The following is a 23,845-nucleotide window of genomic DNA, read 5'->3' as shown; positions in this document are numbered from 1 at the left end:
ACTAACACACCAACACACCAACACACTAAAACAACAGAACAACAAAACAACAAAACAACAAAACAACAAGACAATAAGACAATAAGACAATAGGACAATAAAACAACAGAACGCTAAAACACTAAAACACTAAAGCACTAAAACACTAAAGCACTAAAACACTAAAACACTAAAGCACTAAAACACTAAAGCACTAAAACACCAAAGCACTAAAACACCAAAGCACTAAAACACTAAAGCACTAAAACAATAAAGCACTAGAGCAATAAAGCACTAGAGCAATAAAGCACTAGAGCAATAAAGCACTAGAGCAATAAAGCACTAAAGCACTAAAGCAATAATGCACAAAAGCGATAAAGCACCAAAACACACTAAAACAATAAAACAATAAAACAATGAAACACTCTAAAACACTCTAAAACACTCACACAAAAACACACTAACACTAAAACACTAACACTAACACACTAGTGTTTTAGTGTTTTAGTGTGTTAGTGTAACACTAAAACACACTCTAACACACTAAAACACTGAAACACTCTAAAACACTAAAACACTAAAACACTAAAACAATGAAACAATGAAACACCAAAACGATAAAACGATAAAACGATAAAACAATAAAACACTCTAAAACACTCTAAAACACTCTAAAACACTCTAAAACACTAACACTAAAACACACTAACACTAAAACACTAACACTAAAACACTCTAGCACTAAAGCACTAAAGCACCAAAACATCAAAGCACTAAAGCACTAAAGCACTAAAACACTAAAGCACTAAAGCACTAAAGCACTAAAACAATAAAGCACTAAAACAAAAAAGCACTAAAACAAAAAAGCACTAAAACAAAAAAGCACTAAAACAATAAAGCACTAAAACAATAAAGCACTAAAACAATAAAGCACGAAAACAATAAAGCACTAAAACAATAAAGCACTAAAACAATAACGCACTAAAACAATAAAGCACTAAAACAATAAAGCACTAAAACAATAAAGCACCAAAATACACTAACACAATAAAACAATAAAACAATGAAACAATGAAACAATGAAACAATGAAACAATGAAACACCAAAACGATAAACGATAAAACGATAAAACAATAAAACACTCTAAAACACTCACACTAAAACACACTAACACTAAAACACTAACACTAAAACACTAGTGTTTTAGTGTTTTAGTGTGTTAGTGTAACACTAAAACACACTCTAACACACTAAAACACTGAAACACTCTAAAACACTAAAACACTAAAACAATAAAACAATGAAACAATGAAACACCAAAACGATAAAACAATAAAACACTCTAAAACACTCTAAAACACTCTAAAACACTCTAAAACACTCTAAAACACTAACACTAAAACACACTAACACTAAAACACTAATACTAAAACACAAACAATAAAACACAAACAATAAACCACTAAACCACTAAACCACTAAAACACTAAAACACTAAAACTCTAAACAATAAACCAATAAACCAATAAAACACTAAAACACTAACACTAAAACACTCTACCACTAAAACACTGTAACACACTAAAACACTAACACACCAACACACCAACACACTAAAACAACAGAACAACAAAACAACAAAACAACAAAACAACAAGACAATAAGACAATAAGACAATAGGACAATAAAACAACAGAACGCTAAAACACTAAAACACTAAAGCACTAAAACACTAAAGCACTAAAACACTAAAACACTAAAGCACTAAAACACTAAAGCACTAAAACACCAAAGCACTAAAACACCAAAGCACTAAAACACTAAAGCACTAAAACAATAAAGCACTAGAGCAATAAAGCACTAGAGCAATAAAGCACTAGAGCAATAAAGCACTAGAGCAATAAAGCACTAAAGCAATAAAGCACTAAAGCAATAATGCACAAAAGCGATAAAGCACCAAAACACACTAAAACAATAAAACAATAAAACAATGAAACACTCTAAAACACTCTAAAACACTCACACAAAAACACACTAACACTAAAACACTAACACTAACACACTAGTGTTTTAGTGTTTTAGTGTGTTAGTGTAACACTAAAACACACTCTAACACACTAAAACACTGAAACACTCTAAAACACTAAAACACTAAAACACTAAAACAATGAAACAATGAAACACCAAAACGATAAAACGATAAAACGATAAAACAATAAAACACTCTAAAACACTCTAAAACACTCTAAAACACTCTAAAACACTCTAAAACACTAACACTAAAACACACTAACACTAAAACACTAACACTAAAACACTAGCACTAAAGCACCAAAACATCAAAGCACTAAAGCACTAAAGCACTAAAACACTAAAGCACTAAAGCACTAAAGCACTAAAACAATAAAGCACTAAAACAAAAAAGCACTAAAACAAAAAAGCACTAAAACAAAAAAGCACTAAAACAATAAAGCACTAAAACAATAAAGCACTAAAACAATAAAGCACGAAAACAATAAAGCACTAAAACAATAAAGCACTAAAACAATAACGCACTAAAACAATAAAGCACTAAAACAATAAAGCACTAAAACAATAAAGCACCAAAATACACTAACACAATAAAACAATAAAACAATGAAACAATGAAACAATGAAACAATGAAACACCAAAACGATAAACGATAAAACGATAAAACAATAAAACACTCTAAAACACTCACACTAAAACACACTAACACTAAAACACTAACACTAAAACACTAGTGTTTTAGTGTTTTAGTGTGTTAGTGTAACACTAAAACACACTCTAACACACTAAAACACTGAAACACTCTAAAACACTAAAACACTAAAACAATAAAACAATGAAACAATGAAACACCAAAACGATAAAACAATAAAACACTCTAAAACACTCTAAAACACTCTAAAACACTCTAAAACACTCTAAAACACTAACACTAAAACACACTAACACTAAAACACTAATACTAAAACACAAACAATAAAACACAAACAATAAACCACTAAACCACTAAACCACTAAAACACTAAAACACTAAAACTCTAAACAATAAACCAATAAACCAATAAAACACTAAAACACTAACACTAAAACACTCTACCACTAAAACACTGTAACACACTAAAACACTAACACACCAACACACCAACACACTAAAACAACAGAACAACAAAACAACAAAACAACAAAACAACAAAACAACAAGACAATAAGACAATAAGACAATAGGACAATAAAACAACAGAACGCTAAAACACTAAAGCACTAAAACACTAAAGCACTAAAACACTAAAGCACTAAAACACTAAAGCACTAAAACACCAAAGCACTAAAACACTAAAGCACTAAAACAATAAAGCACTAGAGCAATAAAGCACTAGAGCAATAAAGCACTAGAGCAATAAAGCACTAGAGCAATAAAGCACTAAAGCAATAAAGCACTAAAGCGATAATGCACTAAAGCGATAATGCACTAAAGCGATAATGCACTAAAGCGATAAAGCACTAAAGCGATAAAGCACTAAAGCGATAAAGCACTAAAGCAATAAAGCACTAAAACAATAAAGCACTAAAACAATAAAGCACTAAAACAATAAAGCACTAAAACAATAAAGCACTAAAACAATAAAGCACTAAAACAATAAAGCACTAAAACAATAAAGCACTAAAACAATAAAGCACTAAAACAATAAAGCACTAAAACAATAAAGCACTAAAACAATAAAACTCTAATAAACCTCTAAACAATAAACCAATAAACCAATAAAACACTAAAACACTAAAACACTAAAACACTAACACTAACACTAAAACACTAACACTAAAACACTCTACCACTAAAACACTGTAACACACTAAAACACTAACACACCAACACACCAACACACTAAAACAACAAAACAACAAAACAACAAAACAACAAAACAACAAAACAACAAAACAACAAAACAACAAAACAACAAGACAACAAGACAATAAGACAATAAGACAATAGGACAATAAAACAACAGAACGCTAAAACACTAAAAACACTAAAACACTAAAACACAAACAATAAAACAATAAAACACTAAAACACTAAAACACAAACAATAAAACAAACAATAAACCACTAAAACACTAACACACTTGTAGGGGAGTAGGGTCTGCAATCCTATGATCACCCAGATTTTTGCTTTTTGCTTCATTGGTTTACGACTTTCCCTGGCTGTGGGCCTGCTAATCAGACCCACAGCCTAGCTGTTCTCTCTCGAAATTAACACACATGTACCTTAGGTGCATCTACCCATTGGAACTGGGCCACCTTATCAGTCCCTGTATCAGCTTACCTTAGGTATCCAGGGCATAGGTGTACCCAGGGCCTACCAGGGGCTGCAGCATGTATTATGCCACCCCTGGCTGGCCACCCAAATCTGACACAACTGGCTGCGCGACAGCTGGGGCAAGGCGGTGTAATCACCCTTTGCTGTAGGTATAGTATTCCTATACCTAACCCGAAATTGGACACATGCATTCCTATCAGCCACTCCTATGGCAGGCCTTAACAATCCTGAAGGCAGAGTGCTTGGAATTATGTGAGGTGGTGCTCTGGCATGAGCTGAGCCCGTCTGCAGCTTGCGGAACCAAGTCCTAATAGCTGTTCCAAGATAACGCGTACCATATACCCTTAAGTGCATTATAATCCTCGCGGTTATTTGCTAACTACGGTATCGCATTATCTAAACATGTCGAGTAAGGTGTCATACGAATCGGGATACTGACCCCTCGCCAATTCTGGCGACGGGGTTAGCATTCCACCCTTCTAGAGGGACACGGCATGTAAGTAACCTTGAACCCCGGTTAAAGTTGACTCGAACCTCAGCATCACAAAATGGATGCTGCCACCACAGACACAAGTCTGACCTGCTGCTGCTGCGAGTCCTTCCAGCGAGGGGAGCTTGGACACAGGGTTTCCTGTCAGGGGTGGTGTTCGCACCATCCCAGACAGGATTTTGTGTATCCCAGGTAGGCAAGGCTGAAAGGAAGGTGACTGCAAGTGGCACCCCGGTGCTCACTGTGCATAGCCCGGCTCAAACCAGTTCTAGGGGGCACCCCAGCCCCTGAGCTGGGGCGAGGCCGGACAAAGGATAGGGGTGTAACCACCCCCCCTCCTGGTCCCACCCATAGGCAGGACCTAGTCAGGCCAGCCCCTTTTCTTAGAATAAAGGTAGGAGCGGGTCCCCTTCCCAAATTGGATAATTCTGAATCTTGAACTACTTTCTACGAAAGGAACTCTTGACTGTTCTGAAGACTCTCCCTTGTGGCTAAGGAGTAGCCACCCTGCACCAGCAGGCACCATCTAAGCGCTGCGGTTTGCTGCACGTCGATCCTCCGGATCCAGACTGCCCAGCTCGACGAGACCCAGACTCCCTGCCATCTCTGACCTCTACCCGCATCATCAGCCCAGCTGAGATTCGTGGGTGTGACGAGACCCGAGGAACCGCCCATCATCTGAAACTGCACAACGCTTATCTAGCACGACCGCCGAGGGATCCTCGATTGAGTGCTTCTGGGTTTGAGAAGCCCTAACCCTGAGCGGCTCCAGCACCAAAGTCCAGCCTCCCAGCATCCACGAGATCTGCGTGGGGCCCTTTTGCTCTTTGCTGCTCACCACGTTGTCCGGTCACTGGCTCGTTGGCCAGTGACCCTCCTGACGACGCACCACAACGTTTTTCACCGCTGGTTGCTCCAGACTGGCCCTTGCTCCCCTCTAACAGAGGAGTACCCCAGACCCTCCTGGTCCACTCCAGACGCCATTGTGACTCCACCGCGTGGGCTTGCTTCTGCCAAGGCATGTTGCCCCACTCCTGGGCCCAGCATTGTCGACAGCAGACACCTTCGTGGGACAGCTCGCCCTCCATCCTGGTCGCCGCCTGGGCCTCCTGGTCCGAGGGACAGCAGAGTCCGACGTCATCCACTCACCTGGCTGAGGTGACTTCCTCTGGTGCCATCCTGGTGCCCCCACAATCACTGGCTAGTGATTGAGAACTGAGTCCCCTCTGCTTTCAGGTTTCCTTCACCACCGATCCAGGCTTGGATCCCTCCGAACATTGACACTGGTCGCCTGCCAGCAACTTCTTCTTTCAGGCTCCAGAGACTACAACAAGGACTCCCGACATCTTTGTGAACCCCGTGCAGCCGCAGCCTCTGGGCTAGGTAACTCGAGCATTTCGGTGCTCCAACGTAGGTTCACTATCCAAGTGTCCAGATCCTTTTTCGTTTAGTCTAGTTGATCGGATTCGTCCGGAAACAGTAACTTTAGAAACACTAGCATTTCACATTCCACTTGTTGTGTAAATGGTTTTTCGTGCCCCTCGGGCATTTGTGTAAATTGTGCAATTAGAAGTATTTTCCTAAGAGTTTTGTATTGTGCTTAGCTCCCTGACTCATAAAGAGCCAGGGTAGTTGTGTTATAAATAAATATCCTTTATTTTCATAACAACTTGTGTGGTGTCCTTTCACTTGGTGTTCAAGGGGTATATGTGATGGTGAACAGCTGGCTTAACACGCCCTCTAGAGTTTAGCCTAAAGACTGCTCTTGTCCACGCTACTAGGATAGCTGGTCTATAAGGTTGACTTACAACCAATCATCAATAAGGCAATACAACACTAAAACACTAACACTAAAACACTCTGGGCCATATGTAGGTAAATTATGTTTACCGATTCTTAAATACCGAATTTTACCGAATCGGTATTTAAGAATCGGTAAGTTATATGTAGGTCAACAATCGGTAAACATTACCGAATCGGTAAAGTTCGGTAAACATGAATCGGAATTTACCGAATCGGTAAATACTGAAGCGGTATTTTCCGAATCGGTAAATACCGACGTGGTATATTCCGATTCGGTAAATACCGATTCGGTAAATACCGAATCGGCAGTTCAGAAACACATGACTTCAAGCAGCCAATCCTGTGCAACCTCAACCCCACCCAACCAGGGAGTGGCCACACCCAGGCAGGTGCACACAATTAGCAGACTCTGGAGAGGCTGGGAGTGCTGAGGAGAGGAAGAGAGCAACTGCCAGAGTCAGACCTGGAGACTGCAAGAATGGCCAGCCAGGACACAGAGAGGGAAGGAGGGGAGAGGAAGCGAAAGCTCAAATTCAGCCCAAAGGAGCTGCAAGTTCTGGTGGAGGAGGTCGTGAAGCAGCACCAGAAACTATTTGGGAAACTGTCACAGCAAGTGCCTGAGTCAGAAAAACGAAAGATCTGGCTTGGAATCCAGGCACAGGTGAATGCCATGGGAGTGACCCCCCGGGACATCGATGTCCTGAAGAAGCGGTGGTATGACATCCGCATCATCACAAAGAGGAAGGTGGCAGAATTAAAGAAAGAGGCCAGCCAGACAGGAGGTGGACGCAACAGAGCACCAGCCCTGACAGAACTGGAGGAGCTAGTGGAGACAACGATTGAGCCAGAAAGCATCGTGGGGATTGGGGATGCTGACAGCTCCGCCAGAGGCACCTCCAAACAAGGTAAGACGCTTGCACAGCAATGTGCCCCCCCTACCCCTATCCCAACCCCCAAAATGTGCCATGAGAATCCCACTCCAGTACAGGTATTAGTGCATGCCTGCAATGCATCATGGGAGATGTAGTCCCTGAAAGGCCAAACATGATACGAGGACATTGAGATACTGTCTAGAAATTGTATTGTCATGTCATCAAGAAAAAGCTTCAGGTACACTTAGCTGCTGTTGCTTTTCTGTCCACAGGCACTACTGCGCACAGAACTGGCCATGAGAAGGGAGAGAGGGCACACCACACACCCAGCACAGAGAAGGCCACCACCAGTTCCGCCCAGGGAACGGCACCACAGGCAGTTACACCACCCCAGCCAGCATCGCCGCTCCAGCCAGCATCTCCAGTCCTGCAGGTTTCACCACCATCTTCACCTCCTGCATTGCACAGGTTGAGGAGGCGTCCTGCAGCCAGGTTGGATGTGACCGACTCATCATCCGAGGAGTCGAGGGGCCCGGAAACGTCCACTGTACCCCAGGATGTAACCCATGCCAGTGTGCCTTCCGAGTCTGAGGGAGAACACACAGTTGGCAGACGGTGCCGCAGGGCTCGGCCGCAGAGTCCACCTCCCCTTGGGCAGGGCCATGGAGTGTTCTCAGGTCTTGAGGGCACCATGGTGAAAATACAACGCGTCCAGGCAAGGGCAATGGTGTCCGTACAGCGACAGATGCGTGGCCTCAACAACACCTTTGTAAACATTGAAAAGGGCATCACCACCATGGCAGGGGGCATTGCTGATATGGCAGCGGGCATGCGGGACATGTCCCAATCCATCATGCTGCTGTGCTCAAAGTTCGATGAGGACAGGGCCACACGGCGCAGGGGACATCAGAGGAAGGATCAGACCTCGAGGGCAGTGAACCGGCTGGCGACTGCCACATCGCTGATCTGCAGGCGCTCTGTGGCGATGCAGGAGGGCCTTGCACAGTGCAGCACAGATGTGTCCAGGGGGATGGTTAGGGTCACAAGTGCACTAGAAGTGCTGCTCACCAGCCAGTCTGCAGCAGCTGGCGCTTTGGATGCTGGCGACACAGAAGACACGACCAGCAGGAGCAGCATAACCCCCCCTGTCCCAGACACTCGTCGGAGCAACAGGCGTCAACGTGGTGCCACTGGTACCCCAGCCAGTGAGGACGCCCCCTCAATTCCATCCCGCACTGCTGCGCGTGGGCGCAAACATTAATGCGTCATGCGAAACAATGACACATTTGGGTGAAGTAACCCTTAACTCACAAAATTTTATTTTTCATTGTTGTTGGAATACAATTTCCTTTGTGTTGTGGCGTAGTGCTGCCTGATTAAACTACGTTATGGCATCCAACTACAGGCTGTGTCCCCTTACTCATTCAGAAATAGTTGGATGTGATCTCTGCCCGTCTCACTCTTCCATCTGTTGCTGTTTGTACTCCAGCTGCGTTGGCCTCTGCATGTGCAGACTCATCATCAGTGTCCTCAATATATGTAATTTCGACCTCTGTGCCTCTCTTTGTGGCAAGGTTGTGCAGCATTGCACAAGTGGCAATAATCTTGCAGCAGAGGATGGGTGTGTACTGGCGTGCACCTCCACTCTTATGGAGGCAGCGAAACCTGCTCTTCAGTAGTCCAAACATGCGCTCCACCACATTGCGAGTAGATTTGTGTGCCACATTATATCGTCTCTCACTCTGGGTTGATGGGTGTAGGTAGGGAGTGAGGATGAATGACCGCACGGCATATGCACTGTCCCCTAGGTGAGTAAAAGGGAGACATCAGTCACATGCCTCAATACACTATGATTTGCACTGAGTACTATGTAGCGTCACTGTTACTTACCTAGCAGGTATCCTTCTCCAAATTCTCCCGCAAGCAGTCGTGTGTAGATCCCACTGTTCTGGAAGATGTAGGAGTCATGGGTGCTCCCAGGGAATTTGGCAACGATATCAGTGATGATGTTCCCTGCATCGCAGATTACCTGCACATTGATGGAGTGGGTGGACTTTCTGTTTCTGTAGATGTGCTCAGTGGCAGCTGGTGGGCAGATTGGGATGTGTGTGCCATCTATACAGCCAATGACATGGGGGAACTGTGCCATGTGATAAAAGTCAGTTTTAGTTTTCTGCAGTTCAGCCTGTGTGTTTGGAAAGCTGATGTAGTGGTGCATTCTCTGCATCATGGCATCCAGGAACTTCCTGAAGAAACGGGACAGGCAACTCTGGGATACACCGCCCACCGCAGCTATCACCCCCTGGTAACTGCCAGATGCAAGTAGGTGTAGGCTGCAGAGCACCTGCACATGTGGTGGTATGGCATGCACCCTTCTTGTTGGCTGGTCCAGGAGTGGGTGCAGGTCCCTTATCAGGTCCATGATGGTTTGGGGGTGTAGCCTGTACCTTTCATGTATCTCTGCGTCAGTCAGTTGGAAGAGTGTGATGCGCTGTCTGTAGATGCGTTCCTCCCGTCTCCATATCCTCAGTCCTGCAGCCTGTAGACGTAGCCGCCTTGCAATGACATACAGAGCGGCCATGTTGTCCATGCTGTTGCATTTTGGGATTGCTTAAATGCACTGTTGAAAATTACCACCTGCTTTCTATCAGTGTTAATTACCGACTCTTATTTACCGATTTTGAAGGATTTCTTAATTACCGAATTTACATACATATCATTTTTCCGTATTACCACTTCATATTTACCACTTCATATTTACCGATTCGGAAAATATGTATTCGGTAAATTGCGGTATTTTTGAAGTCGGTAAATTTGAATCGGTATTTACCGATTCATATTTACCGAATATGGGTTTTTGGCCTCCTACATCTCAACTATCTAAATACCGGTCGGTAACGGGTTTTTTACCGAATTTCGGCCGTTACCGACCGGTATTTGGCTACCTACATGAGGCCCTCTAACACTAAAACACTAACACTAAAACACTCTAACACACTAAAACACTAAAAACACACTCTAACACTCTAAAACACTAAAACAATAAAACACTAAAACAATAAAACACAAACAATAAACCAATAAAACAATAAACCAATAAAACACTAAAACAATAAACACACTCTAAAACACTAAAACAATAAAACACAAACAATAAACCACTAAAATAATAAAACACAAACAATAAACCAATAAAACACTAAAACACTCTAAAACATTATAACACTCTAAAACACTAACACACTAAAACACACTAAAACACACCAACACACTAAAACACACCAACACACCAACACACTAAAACACACTAAAACACACTAAAACACTAAAACAATAAAACAATAAAACACTGACACACTGACACACTGACACACTGAAACACTGAAACACTCTAAAACACTAACACACTAACAATAAAACAGTACAACAATAGAACAGTACAACAATAAAACAGTACAACAATAAAACAATAAAACAATAAAGCAATAAAACAATAAAGCAATAAAGCAATACAGCAATACAGCAATAGAGCAATAAAGCAATAAAGCAATAAAACAAAACAATAAAGCAACAAAGCAATAAAACAATAAAGCGCTACAGCAATAAAGCGCTAGAACAATAAAACGCTAAAACAAAACGCTAAAACTATAAACTAATAAAACACTAAAACAATAAAACACTAAAACAATAGACCAATAAAAACTAAAAATGTTTATTTTTCTATGTAGAACAATCCTGGCACTTTGTCATGTAGAGTGCCCCTGGCAGTGACCCATTCACACCTGCTCCCGGTCAGCCCCAGACATGACAAAAGACGCATTCACCTGCAGATCTACAGGAGGGGGAGGGGCGCCACAGAGGATGGGGCACAGATGAAGTTCATTCTTGTGCAGGGACGGGGAGAGGGTGCTTTAAATCTCAGAACTGGATGCACATAGTGCAACGGTCTGTTTTGGAGCCTCTCCCCCATTTCCTCCTTCTCCATGAATTTCCTCACTACCACTCACCAACAATGCACCCCATCTCTCTATAGCACCTTTCTGGCAAACATCTCATTTTTTTATAGCGCTACTCATAGTTTATCCACACTCAGTTCTTTGATCTGTATGGTACACGTTCTTTGTAGCAGGCACATTAAACCTCTGCGCTGTGTGGGTGTCAGGAGTACCCATGTGAGTGCACGTTGAGTGATGCGACAGTGTGACAGTAGGGTGAGAGGAGTGACTGCAGGGTGAGTGAGGTGACCATATGAATTTGGGTGCGGATGTAAGTGCAGAGTGGGACAAATGAATGTATTGTTAGTGATGGTCTTATTTGAGTGAGTATGCACATTGAGCAGTTAGGGGGACATGTGAGTGAAGTGTTTCATGAGTGCAGGGTGAGTAGTGTGCTTGTGTGACTGCAGGGTGAGGCACAGGGTGAACAGCACAAGTGCATTGTGAGTGCGGAGTGATCACTGAGTTCAGGGTGAGCGGGTGATCAGTGTGAGTGCCTGGTGATCAGTGTGAGTGCATTTTGATCATTGTGAGTGCAGAGTGATTACTGTGAGTGCATGGTGATCAGAGTGAGTGCATGGTGATCAGAGTGAGTGCATGGTGATCATTGTGCAGGATGAGCGGGTGAATGGTGTGAGTGCATGGTGATCAGTGTGAGTGCATTGTGATCGCTGTGAGTGCAGGGTGAGAGGGTGAATGGTGTGAGTGCATGGTAATCAGTGTGAGTGCATGGTGATCAGTGTGAGTGCATTTTGATCATTGTGAGTGCAGAGTGATTACTGTGAGTGCATGGTGATCAGAGTGAGTGCATGGTGATCAGAGTGAGTGCATGGTGATCAGAGTGAGTGCATGGTGATCAGAGTGAGTGCATGGTGATCATTGTGCAGGATGAGCGGGTGAATGGTGTGAGTGCATGGTGATCAGTGTGAGTGCATTGTGATCGCTGTGAGTGCAGGGTGAGAGGGTGAATGGTGTGAGTGCATGGTGATCAGTGTGAGTGCATGGTGAGCATGAAAGTGAAGGGCTAGAATGAGAAGTGAGTTGTCTGAATGCAGGGTGCATTCCCAGACACTTGAACTAACTCAGCATGTTATTGACGGCAGCGTAGGGTTTCAGATATGTTAAACTATTGCTATTATGGCATTAACCAGGGATCAGGCTGATCTTGCAACAAACTTCCAGTTTTATGGTTAGGGTTGCCAGCTCGTTATTTTGATGGCCCAGTTGGTACATACAAAAATAAACAGTCACCTAAAGCTGTATTGTCAGCACTTGTCTGTGCATACTTTGAACAGCAAATATAAATAGTAGCACTTTTAATTGTGTTCTAGGGCTGCCTGAATGGTCCATGACTGATAATATAATGGAACAAAGACAGAAAAGTCACATTACAAATGTATACATACTTATTTATAAGCATATTTGGTGTCAAGACAAGCAATTTGCAGGCTGTTTAAAAAACACATGGCTGGCTGGCATTTTTCTTTTGGTAACTTGAAGCCCTGTGGGCGTTGGGGCACCTGCCTGTGTAAATTTAAAAGAAACTTTGTCTCCTTTCTACTAAGAGCTTCCTCCCAGGACAGGGATAAACTGGTAGAGCTGAAATGCTTCAGCTGCTTTGGGAGGCAGGATGTCTCCTTTACTAAAACTGAAAGCAAGGAAAGACGTCATTTCAGCTGCAGTGGGAGGCAAGGAGTCTCCTCTGCTATGAAATCAAACGCAAAGGAACAGGGACTGTTTGCTTTAGTTTTTAGCAGAGGAGACCCTGCCTCCCACTGCAGCTGAAGCTTCCAAGCTCTACCAATTAACCTCCTCCTGGGAAGGTTAACTGTTAGCTCTTTACATGACAAAAGCTCAAGACGTGCCTTATCTATTTCCCCATCCTCCCCGCTCCAGCCCTCAGTTACCGGAGCTCGCCAATAAAGAAATTCCCAATTCAAATGACTTGTGACGCCTCAGGACAGTAAAAGACTCTGAAATGGAAGATCTTAGTGTGGAGTGCGCGCCCCCCCTGAGATGGTGTTGCGCCCCCCTGGGGGGGCGGGCCCCACAGTTTGAAGAACTCTGCCTTAGAAGCTGTAATCTCAAACATTTCGGATTACTCTTTATAATCCATACCTTGTAGTTTAGATTTTCTGAATTAGGACTACAAACCGCAGAAAGCAAAACACACAAAACGACACAAGGCGAGTGCCTGCTAATAGATATCTTGATTACTTACAATCCACCTGCTTCTCAGCCTAGAATAGCAAGAAGATGCTATATTTGGTGAAATTACCCCTTTAAGCTGGGAATGAGCATGGATTGCCAAGTCACACCATTAAACTCTCCATCAATCAATCAATAAATGCATATTCAAATTTGACAAAAAAATCCATAAAAGAATAAAATCACAAAAAATGCAGTATTTTTGTTGCATTAAACTATCAAATTATCCCATTCAATGAAGAGTAGGCCGGGGGCACTGTCTCGTATGTCTGAAACTAATGTCCATTAGAGGCAAAAGCCAGTATCTTTGACTAAAAAAACATTTCAACCGCAGGCCACTTGGGATACAAAACAAAGCAAACCAGTTACAAACATTATATTTTACTGCTTGACCTGTGGCTCCTACATATTTTCTTATGTTGAAAGTGTCATTGAGCTCTGGGGGCATTAAATACTCAAACATTAAAGGAGATTTCACTCATTTCTTAATCCAGCAGTCCCTTGCTGATTTGGGCTCTTTCTCCTATCTAAGTGGCACTACTCCTCACTTCCATTTCAAATTGTGTACTTGTGGAAATTACTGTAGCCCTATGGCGGTGGATTAAGTAAAGCCATAGGGATAAAACATACTATAATTTTTTGCCAATGCAAGACATACATACTATTCAGTAGCAACACACCCAGTATGAGGGTTCTGCAAACATGATATATGAAATATGGGATGCTGTTGTATTTTCAAATAATCCATAATGGCCATCTGTAAGTGACAGACAGAATGATAGCCCACAAGGGCTTGATTGGCATGTCATTAGATTTGGGCAATATTATATCATATATATGTCCATTAGACTAAAAGATCAACAACATTCCTTAAATATGGTGTGCAGCAATGTCTAACATCGACGTTTGGCAGAAGTTCTTTTATAAAAGAATTTTAGCTGACAATAATGTTCTCTCCATAAATGGCGATAAGATATAGTATAAACTTTTATAGTATATTTATTGAATGTTATTTGCACTTTACTGATTGCAGTGCTTGCACGGTGCTGGTCAAGAGGACCTCAATCAGCTCACCAAAGATGCAGGCCCACGGTGTAAGCAATGTGGTGAGGAGAAAGATCTTGGTCACAGGAGAGGCATGAGGTTAGGGCTACTTGCAGCCCAAAGATCTTGGAGACAGGAAGACAACAAGCTTCACAGCGGCAAGTCGACGTGGTGAACAGGGGTTTGGTTCCTGCTTCTCAGACGAGGGGTACTGGCCTCAAAATTGGTGAGAGGACAGGGTAGGCCTTGCGGGATGTGAAGAACAACCACCTGTGTTGCTCAACCTTTCGGAGTCTATGAGAGCCCCGGATCAGCAGACCAGTCAGCTTCGTTGCCATGCCTGCTGATGCAGGGAAGTGACTCCTTCACTTCAAGGGAGATTCCTTCTGGTGTGTTGGATGTCCACAGGCTTTGGAAGGTTTCTGTATGGAGCACGGGCACATACGTTGCAGCAGACTTGCAGGATGACAAGACCAGGAGCAGCAGGAGTCTTCCCAGTTGCAGTCTCGGAGCCCAAAGCTAGGTCCAGCGAAGTCCAGGGTGCCCAGACGGTCGAAGATGAAGTGGTGTCTTGATATGAATCTTGTCCCACGATGAATCTAAGTACCCACCCACAGGTAAGCCCTTACGTACCCTAGGGAAAGGTTTGGGATGATTTGAGGTTCCCTCCCAGGGGAGGGGTCGGACAGTGGGGAGAATACTCACATGTCCTTTGTCCAGTTTTGTGTCAGAGCGGGAGCCAAAGGCTTCCTGAACTGGTTTGAACTGGGCTATGCAAGGAAGGCACCAAATGTGCCCTGCAAGCAGTCTCAGTGGCGCTGGCAAGTGCCCCCACCCTGCCTCAATACACTAAACCCTGTCTGGGAGGCGGGACAGGATAGCTATTATTCTGCCTACCCCTGCTCGAGCTTGGCTCTGCAGCAGGAGGTCAGAAAAATGTCCCTGGTCTGCAGCAGCCCTAGCTTGCTGTCCAGTTCTGGAAGACTGAGGACCTCCCAGAGGAGCTTTACAGTGCATGGAATCATACCAATTCCAACATGTTTGATACCAAGCCTCGTTTGTTATGGTACAGCTTATGGGGGTTAATAGTTGCCCTATAGCCCACAAATCTTTAACAGCTGCCCAAAAAGAGATCCCCATTTTGTACTGGCAGCTTTGGCAAGTGCTTCCCAATGGTTTTTTAAAAGTTCCCCTTTCCTTTTAATAGTCGCTAACTTATACCTCTGCCGTGCCAATTTCATGAGTGAATCACACCTTGGACTGGTTGACAGTGCCTTGCATAGCTGCTTGTTGACCTCAGAGCACTCATGGTCGAACCGTCTAGGTACACGTTGCACAGAGGGAATAGGCTTCGAAATTAAGGATTTAATTACCGTACAAAGTTTAGTAAAATCATAAACTACCTCAGGGTGTGGATCAAGGTCCAATAAGCAGGAGTTAATGAGGTGCAGGTTAGCCTTAGCTAGTGTCTGGAACAGTTTGGTGTTGTCGATGCCCCACCAAATCTATCTTAAGTTGTCAGTGGAAGGCGACAACTTCTTAGCACCACATTACGAGGCGAACGTGGGCCAAGGTAATAGTCTCAGTACAGTTCTAATTGGGTAATCATCCCCATGGATTGTGGCAATGATTTATACTTTCAATAAGTAATTCTCAAGGACAGGGGAAATCAAAACAATCTATGGTGGAGGCACAGCCCCTCCCTCGGAATGTTGGCTCGGGAGGGTTATTGTCTGATGTTATGTCCGCAATTTCCATGACGTTTGTAAGATTATGTGTGTTCAGGTGTGCAGCCAATTCCATACCCCTGCAACAGGTTTGCCCACTATTACAGGGCCCTGAACTATATGATGTGTCTGCTAATTTTGCATTAAAATCACCTCTAAGGCAAATGCCTGCTATATTAATAAATTCTTTATGGGAATCTAAATTGGCAATGAAGTCAAATAAAATAATAAAGTTCCCTTTGGGTATCGAATAGAAATCATTGTTATTAAAATGTATTAGGTAAAAAGAAATGCCCCTTTTTTATAATAGAACTTGGACGTTATTACTTTTGGAACATAGGGCCTTGATGCTACCACCAGTGGTGGTGTTTATCTAGATTGACAAACCCCCGAGGGTCGGTCAGACTTGGGAATTGGGACTACAATGTTATGACATTCAAATCCGTCAATATAAAGTTCTTGGGTCGCCCATGTCTCTTGAAACATAACTATATCCTGCTGTTTTACTAGTTTTAACCAATCTGGATCTCCCAGTCTAGACCGGAGGCCTTCCACGTTCTAGCTCAATATGCAAAGATCTGAGTCAACTGGGACCCTAAGTGGTGCTTGTTGATCATCGATCCTGGCTGCAAGGGGAGGGAGTATGAGCCCATGGGGAGTGTCGATTGATTCCAGTGACGATGGTGGTCAGTCCTGGGTGTCAAGATCAGATAGGGCCTGGAACCTGTTGTGTAGGATTGGGGATTCATGCTCGTTTACAGGATGCCCAGAAGTTGGTTTATAAAAGTAGCCTAATGGTAGGGAACAAATGTTGGTGCTGTGGTTAAGTGTGGAGCCACAGGTTCTCAGTAGAGATCCCACTGTGGATGGTCTACGGAAGTTAATCACATGCAATCTCCATCTATATTCTTAGTGGACGTGCCAACCCACCCGACTCTACGAGCCATGATGACCCCATTCAGGTCTGACGGGTGAAACCTCCTGTTCTTTCTTAGCCAATCCACGCACATGGTATGCAAATCGGCCCAGGGCTCCCTCTGATCCCTCTTAAGGCTTGGAACACCGGCCAACACCAACACATATGGACAGGCGGCCGGGGGCAGGCTTAAGACGTCTGAGTTATGCCTTAGATGGTTACTGCTCATTGTGTCTGTTATGCTACGGATTGGGTTACCTGGCTCTATTCTGACTTGTGTGCAGTCAGAGTTATTACTACGCCCTCGGGTAGAGTCAGGGGGCAGGGTTATGACTGGATCATCTGCAGGTGGCAAGCCACTCTTTGGATTAGGATTCGGTGTTGTGTTGGCGCTAAATGAAAGGCATACCCTAACTTGTCTGCATGTTGAACACGCACTACTGCCAAGAGAACTGACAGCTGGGGGAGTGCCGGGGACGGGCGCAGTGGCGATGGTGATTGGGAGTAAACTGTCGCTAGTGGTAGATCCAGCCCCCAAAGCTGCCGTGGGTTATGCTATCATCAGCGGCAAGCTAAGTTCCCCACAGCTGTGTCCAGATAGTCTAGACGTTCCAAAAGGGAATTGAATTTTTAATCTAACAGATCAGTAAATCGCTTGTACACAGTATCAACAATAATATTAACAGGGGTATCCGCAACCCCCCCATTGTCCAATGGCGCCTCAGTCTGTATACCGATGGAACGGTGTGAGATCCCATTTGATCCTTCCCCGGCAGTGTCAATGCTTGCAGATGACTGCATCCATGCAAACAATTTCGAGACGCACCAATTCTGGGTAGTTATTTCCTTTTGGCGCAGACAGGATTCCCGCACTTCCTCTTACGTTTGGCAACCAGGTTTCCCACATTTGTGGGTGTGTCAGTGGTGCTTTGGGACTCAGGTATACTGCAGCCAAATGGACTCGTGCTGACATGCGGGGTGATAGTAGTGCCAGGGCTGTGGGTCTGTGAGGGATGCTGTATAGTTGTGGGTCCCAGTTCAGATGCAAAGTCAAAATCGGGTGTAGCCCCTCTGAGATGGGAACTAACCAATGAGCTCTCACTACCCAGAGACAAGCGGCGCTCAGTGAGTTCAATCTCCCCTGATACAATATTGACCACCCTCTCAAGCATGCTGTTAATACTGCTAGTATGGGGCGTGCAGTCAATGTCTCAGTGCGCTTCCCCAGTTATATTCCAGGTCAGGGGAACAGTCAAAATGTGCCAAGGAAATAGGGCTTGGAGACTCTCACTTCGTTGCGATTTAAGACTTGAAAGGGAGACGGCCCGGCCCTGCCCTGCCTTCGCCCGGGTGCGGCCCAGGCACTGCTGGAGCCCTGGCCAGTATTTGTGCGCCTCCTGGCATCTGTTGGCTACGTAGGCGGCGTCCACGCTGCAAAGAAGCTGGGGGTTGCGGTTTTCTGGTCCCCTCTGGCTCCCACAGTCACGGTCACAACAGCAGCAGTGGCTGGCTAAAAATTCAAATCGGGCTTTTGTTTATCCGTTTTTTTTAAGTCAGCCAGATACAATTTGCTGTCCACAGTGGATCATTTTCTGACAGAAAGTTGTTGTCTTCAAGGGTCACAACCCTTGGATCTTTAAGGACTACCCCTGGACTATGGGCTGGAATCTATTCCAAGATTAATCATTCATTGCACATATTTGAAAACAATCAGTTGGGTATGAACTAATCATAATGACTCATTTTATATCCCATGAGTTTGGAACTCTTTCGGGGCATTTTTACAGATAAGGCACCAAGTACTGAATAAAAATCAAACACAAGGTGCAGGAAAAAAATTCTTACTGGACTGACAAAATAAAAAATGTATAGAAAGCACTCCCAAACATACTTATTGATTCCAAACAGAGAACACGGGCTAACGACATGGCAAGAACACATCATCATATATTCAGTGAACATACGAGAAAAATATGCAAAATAATTTCTAAGCAAGCAAGAGAATACACATGCCTTCTCCTTCCATCATAGGAAAGATTCTAAGGTATTATTATGCATATATTCTGAGCTGATCCTATGAATTGTATCTTTTTAATGTTGTTAGAAGGCGACCTCAGAGGAGCCCGGAGGGGGCCCTGACTATCCTGAGACCAACCCTCGAGGTATCGTAGCCGGGCACTGGCGGGAGACTCCTCAGGGGAGGAATCTCGTATCTAGGATCGTACACTCGGCACCACACGACAAAGAGACGCCACACCGTGAGTTCTTAAGAACAAATCTTTATCAAATCGGAGTCGTAGGATCTTTATGATCAGCAAGGCAAATATATACAAGTAGAGCACGGGCTCGCAGCGTCTCGGGGGGGTAGGAGGTAGCGGGACAGTCTTTGGGGATATGGATCAAATGCAGGGGCGTACCCGGCGCACAGCTCACAATCCTCGAGCCGGGGGGTACGCTTGTCGTCGTCGGGGTCCGGCGGGACCAGGAGAGTCTGTGGGAGCCGCGAGTCACTCAGCAGGGCTCAAGCACAAGTTCGGAGGTCTTACGATCTTTCGGGGAGCCGCGAGTCACTCAGCAGGGCTCAAGCACAAGTTCGGGGGTCTCACGATCTTCAGGGAGCCGCGAGTCACTCAGCAGGGCTCAAGCACAAGTTCAGAGGTCTTACGATCTTCAGGGAGCCGCGAGTCACTCAGCAGGGCTCAAGCACAAGTTCGGAGGTCTTACGATCTTCAGGGAGCCGCGAGTCACTCAGCAGGGCTCAAGCACAAGTTCGGGGGTCTTACGATCTTCAGGGAGCCGCGAGTCACTCAGAAGGGCTCAGGTGTTTCCAAAGGCGAATCTGCCGGATAGTCCCAGAGCACCCCTTGTTATAGGTCGACTCCTCTTTGATGTCCGGAGTCTGTGCAGGCAGGGGTCTTGTCACCTGGGGGTCGCTTGTCGGGGTTTCCTGCCATTGTCTTTTGATCCTTTCAGGGCCGGGTCGGGAGGAGTCCCAGACACCCAGCAGGCGTGGAGCCAGCCCTCGGGTAGGCCGGAGGGCCGATCGAAACCCACCTTCCCAGGGGAGCTCAGAGGTGCGATGGAAACTGCTCCTCCCTCTCTCATCCCAATGGGAGCGCGATGTCCTCCAGCCGGAGTGGTGCCTCTAGGCCAGGGTCGCGCTGGGTAGAGCACGGGCTCGCAGAGTCTGGGGGGGGTAGGAGGTAGCGGGACAGTCTTTGGGGATATGGATCAAATGCAGGGGCGTACCCGGCGCACACCTCACGATCCTCGAGCCGGGGGTACGCTTGTCGTCGTCGGGGACCGGCGGGACCAGGAGAGTCTGTGGGAGCCGCGAGTCACTCAGCAGGGCTCAAGCACAAGTTCGGAGGTCTTACGATCTTTCGGGGAGCCGCGAGTCACTCAGCAGGGCTCAAGCACAAGTTCGGGGGTTTTACGATCTTCAGGGAGCCGCGAGTCACTCAGCAGGGCTCAAGCACAAGTTCGGAGGTCTTACGATCTTCAGGGAGCCGCGAGTCACTCAGCAGGGCTCAAGCACAAGTGTGGGGGTCTTACGATCTTCAGGGAGCCGCGAGTCACTCAGTAGGGCTCAGGTGTTTCCAAAGGCGAATCTGCCGGATAGTCCCAGAGCACCCCTTGTTATAGGTCGACTCCTCTTTGATGTCCGGAGTCTGTGCAGGCAGGGGTCTTGTCACCTGGGGGTCGCTTGTCGGGGTTTCCTGCCATTGTCTTTTGATCCTTTCAGGGCCGGGTCGGGAGGAGTCCCAGACACCCAGCAGGCGTGGAGCCAGCCCTCGGGGAGGCCGGAGGGCCGATCGAAACCCACCTTTCCAGGGGAGCTCAGAGGTGCGATGGAAACTGCTCCTCCCTCTCTCATCCCAATGGGAGCGCGATGTCCTCCAGCCGGAGTGGCGCCTCTAGGCCAGGGTCGCGCTGGGGCCGGGCGGCCATCATGGTGCATGAAGTGGGCACGCGGGCCCGGTGTGGCCGAAAGGAGGAAGGCCACGGACGGGGAAGTTCGGGTCGGGTGTGTGTGTGTTCTGGTGGGAAGGATCGGCTAGGCCGTGTGCTCGGGGGCTGCATGAGGTGCATGGGTCAGGATATGTGGTGCGGGGACAGGGATGGCCATGCCACGAGGCCGGGTCTAACAAATGTTTTTATGTTTATACTGTTTTATAAATTGCTTTGATGAATGGCTGATTGCCTCCGAATAAAGCTATTATTACTTAGGAAGGATTCATCGAATAAAAAGCAGATCTCCTGTTCAACCGTCTTCTATTTCTGTTACCATGGCCTCGTTATGAAGATCCAGAGGTCTGTCAGTACATTTGTCTGGGGCTAAAAGTCACACAGATATTCCTGGAAAAAGCCTAACAGTAGTATTAAAGATAGTGATCTGTACCTGATTATTTTGGTACTATTGGGATTCACATGCGAGATTGATTTATTTATGAGCCCTCCTCCTCCTTGAACCCTCTCCTCCAGGAATCCCTTCTTCCTTGGCCATAACTCGTTCCTACTCTCTAAGGAATTCTCTCTGACATTCAGTGATGTGCTGTGATCCTGAAAAATTCCTTTGGAGGAAATCACACACAATTAGGTTGAAGGCTGGAAGATACCATATGCTATTGCACTCTTTTATGATTCAGGCTGTTAAAGAGGGAGGGCGCACCCAGGCTGGAGAGGTACTTGATGGTGGACTGTGTCAGAGCCGCCTTTAGGGTAGTGCAAAACCGTGAGCTCGGGGGCATTGTGTTTTCAAATATCTTACTCGTATAAAAGCACATGCTGTAGAGTTCCTTGTGTATCCAGCAATTTTCAGGCAACAATAAAAACATCATGAAAACTCTGGTGACTAATGTACCTGCTGGAGAGTGGAGTTGTGTCCAGTGGAGGTTTTGACTGATAGTAAAGTGGTGCAGAGGGTGAACGTGCCTACTGTAAAGAATGTGTAACATGCAGATCACATAATTGCATTTTATATAGATAGCTCAGTGAGTTACTGCTTTTGTCACAGATATCCTTTTGTCACTTACAGTTCATACGTCGCAGTCCTAATAGCACAGTGAGCTATGAACTGGCATCAAAGAGCTGCAAGCAAACTACAAGGTATAGGTCAGTACATTATGTTTTTTCCTCTGTCTTTAATTATCCTAATGTTGCTAACATAGGCTCATTTAAGTAGAAATAAGCCAATTTAAATCACGGTGTCACGTTTTAAATCCTGAGTTTGTGCTTCTCCAGACCAAGCACTCTTAAAATATACATCCTATCAGTGTGGATGACGTGATTCCTACACCTTGTAATCCTCTTTGTTTTATGTAACATTTACACCCTTATGGTTAATTGTCTCTGTATAATGTGTGATGTAAAGTGCTCTGACACTCCAGACTGGTATGAGTAGCACTATGAAAAATGAAATACATGTGAGAGAGGAGCTATGGAGAGATGAGGGGCACCCTCGGAGGGGGGTAGTAAGGCAGTCTGTGAAGAAGGGGTCATTGTGGAGGGGGCGCCAACAGGGACATCTTAAGGATTTTGTGGGCCCTGGGCCAAACGTATTTTGAGGGCCCCTATTCGAAAATCCTTTGATCCAATTTGTGGCCTTTCATGCCCTCTTTGGCCAGGACACTGACAGTGGGCATGCACACTTGTCCAAATTCGAACTGTGTTTACATCGAATATTCAGGGATAGTGACTTGTGTTTTTAATATTGTAACACAGCAGCAGCTCAGTAATATTACTGCAAATAATCTCTGTGACACCCTCCCATTTCTCATATGTTAGGTTCTGTTTTGATCTAAAAGAAACTCTTTTTTTTACGAATGTTGCGTGAAACATAAAAACAACATTTCTCGCCAAAATGTATGTAACAGACTCTCACACATCACCCACAGTAAAAATAAATTAAAGGTAAACAGTATTTAAAATATTCTGTTTAAACATTATTCAAGGTCATCAGGCCAAGCCTCACTGCAGACCATAGCAGGCTCTTTCAGGGGGGCCCTGAAAGGCTGGGGCCCATGCCCTAAAACGCCTCTAGGCGCAAACAACGATTGTCGCATGGCATGCGACAGTGCTTGATGAACTGCCAGGAGTTATCCTCCTACAATATTCGCAACAGAAAGGTTGGCTTAATGAGGTTTTGTTTGGACAGATTTCTTCAGAGCCATCTGCTTCACAAAGCAACCTTTACGTTGTCTACATTTTTGCAAGAAATCCTTCCCTTCATTCCTGTTCAGTGATGCCATGCTTGCCTCTATACATACAATTATTAAATATAGTGCTATTAGTAGTAGTACATATAATAATATCTAAAGATTCATATACTCCTACAGCACAAAGTGACGATAAGACATATAGGGGCATATTAACAAGCGGCAGCGATAATTATCGCTGGCCGCTCCTAACGAGAAAAATGTTATCGCAGGAAATGATCGCCATGCTAGCGTTGTATTA

The 23,845-nt window shown here is 44.9% G+C and overlaps 1 long non-coding RNA gene across 1 annotated transcript in view; it reads right to left on the bottom strand.

Moving 5' to 3' along the window:
- Positions 1-23,845, bottom strand: part of LOC146775969 (uncharacterized) — a 339,794-nt gene that overhangs the window by 280,522 nt on the left and 35,427 nt on the right. The gene's annotated exons all lie outside the window — the stretch shown is intronic.

Source organism: Triturus cristatus, chromosome 12 (assembly GCF_964204655.1).
Source record: "Triturus cristatus chromosome 12, aTriCri1.1, whole genome shotgun sequence".
In the NCBI taxonomy this organism is placed as follows: Eukaryota; Metazoa; Chordata; class Amphibia; order Caudata; family Salamandridae; genus Triturus; species Triturus cristatus.
The sequence above is the reverse complement of the archived record's forward strand: the minus strand, read 5'-3'. Positions and strand labels throughout refer to the sequence as shown.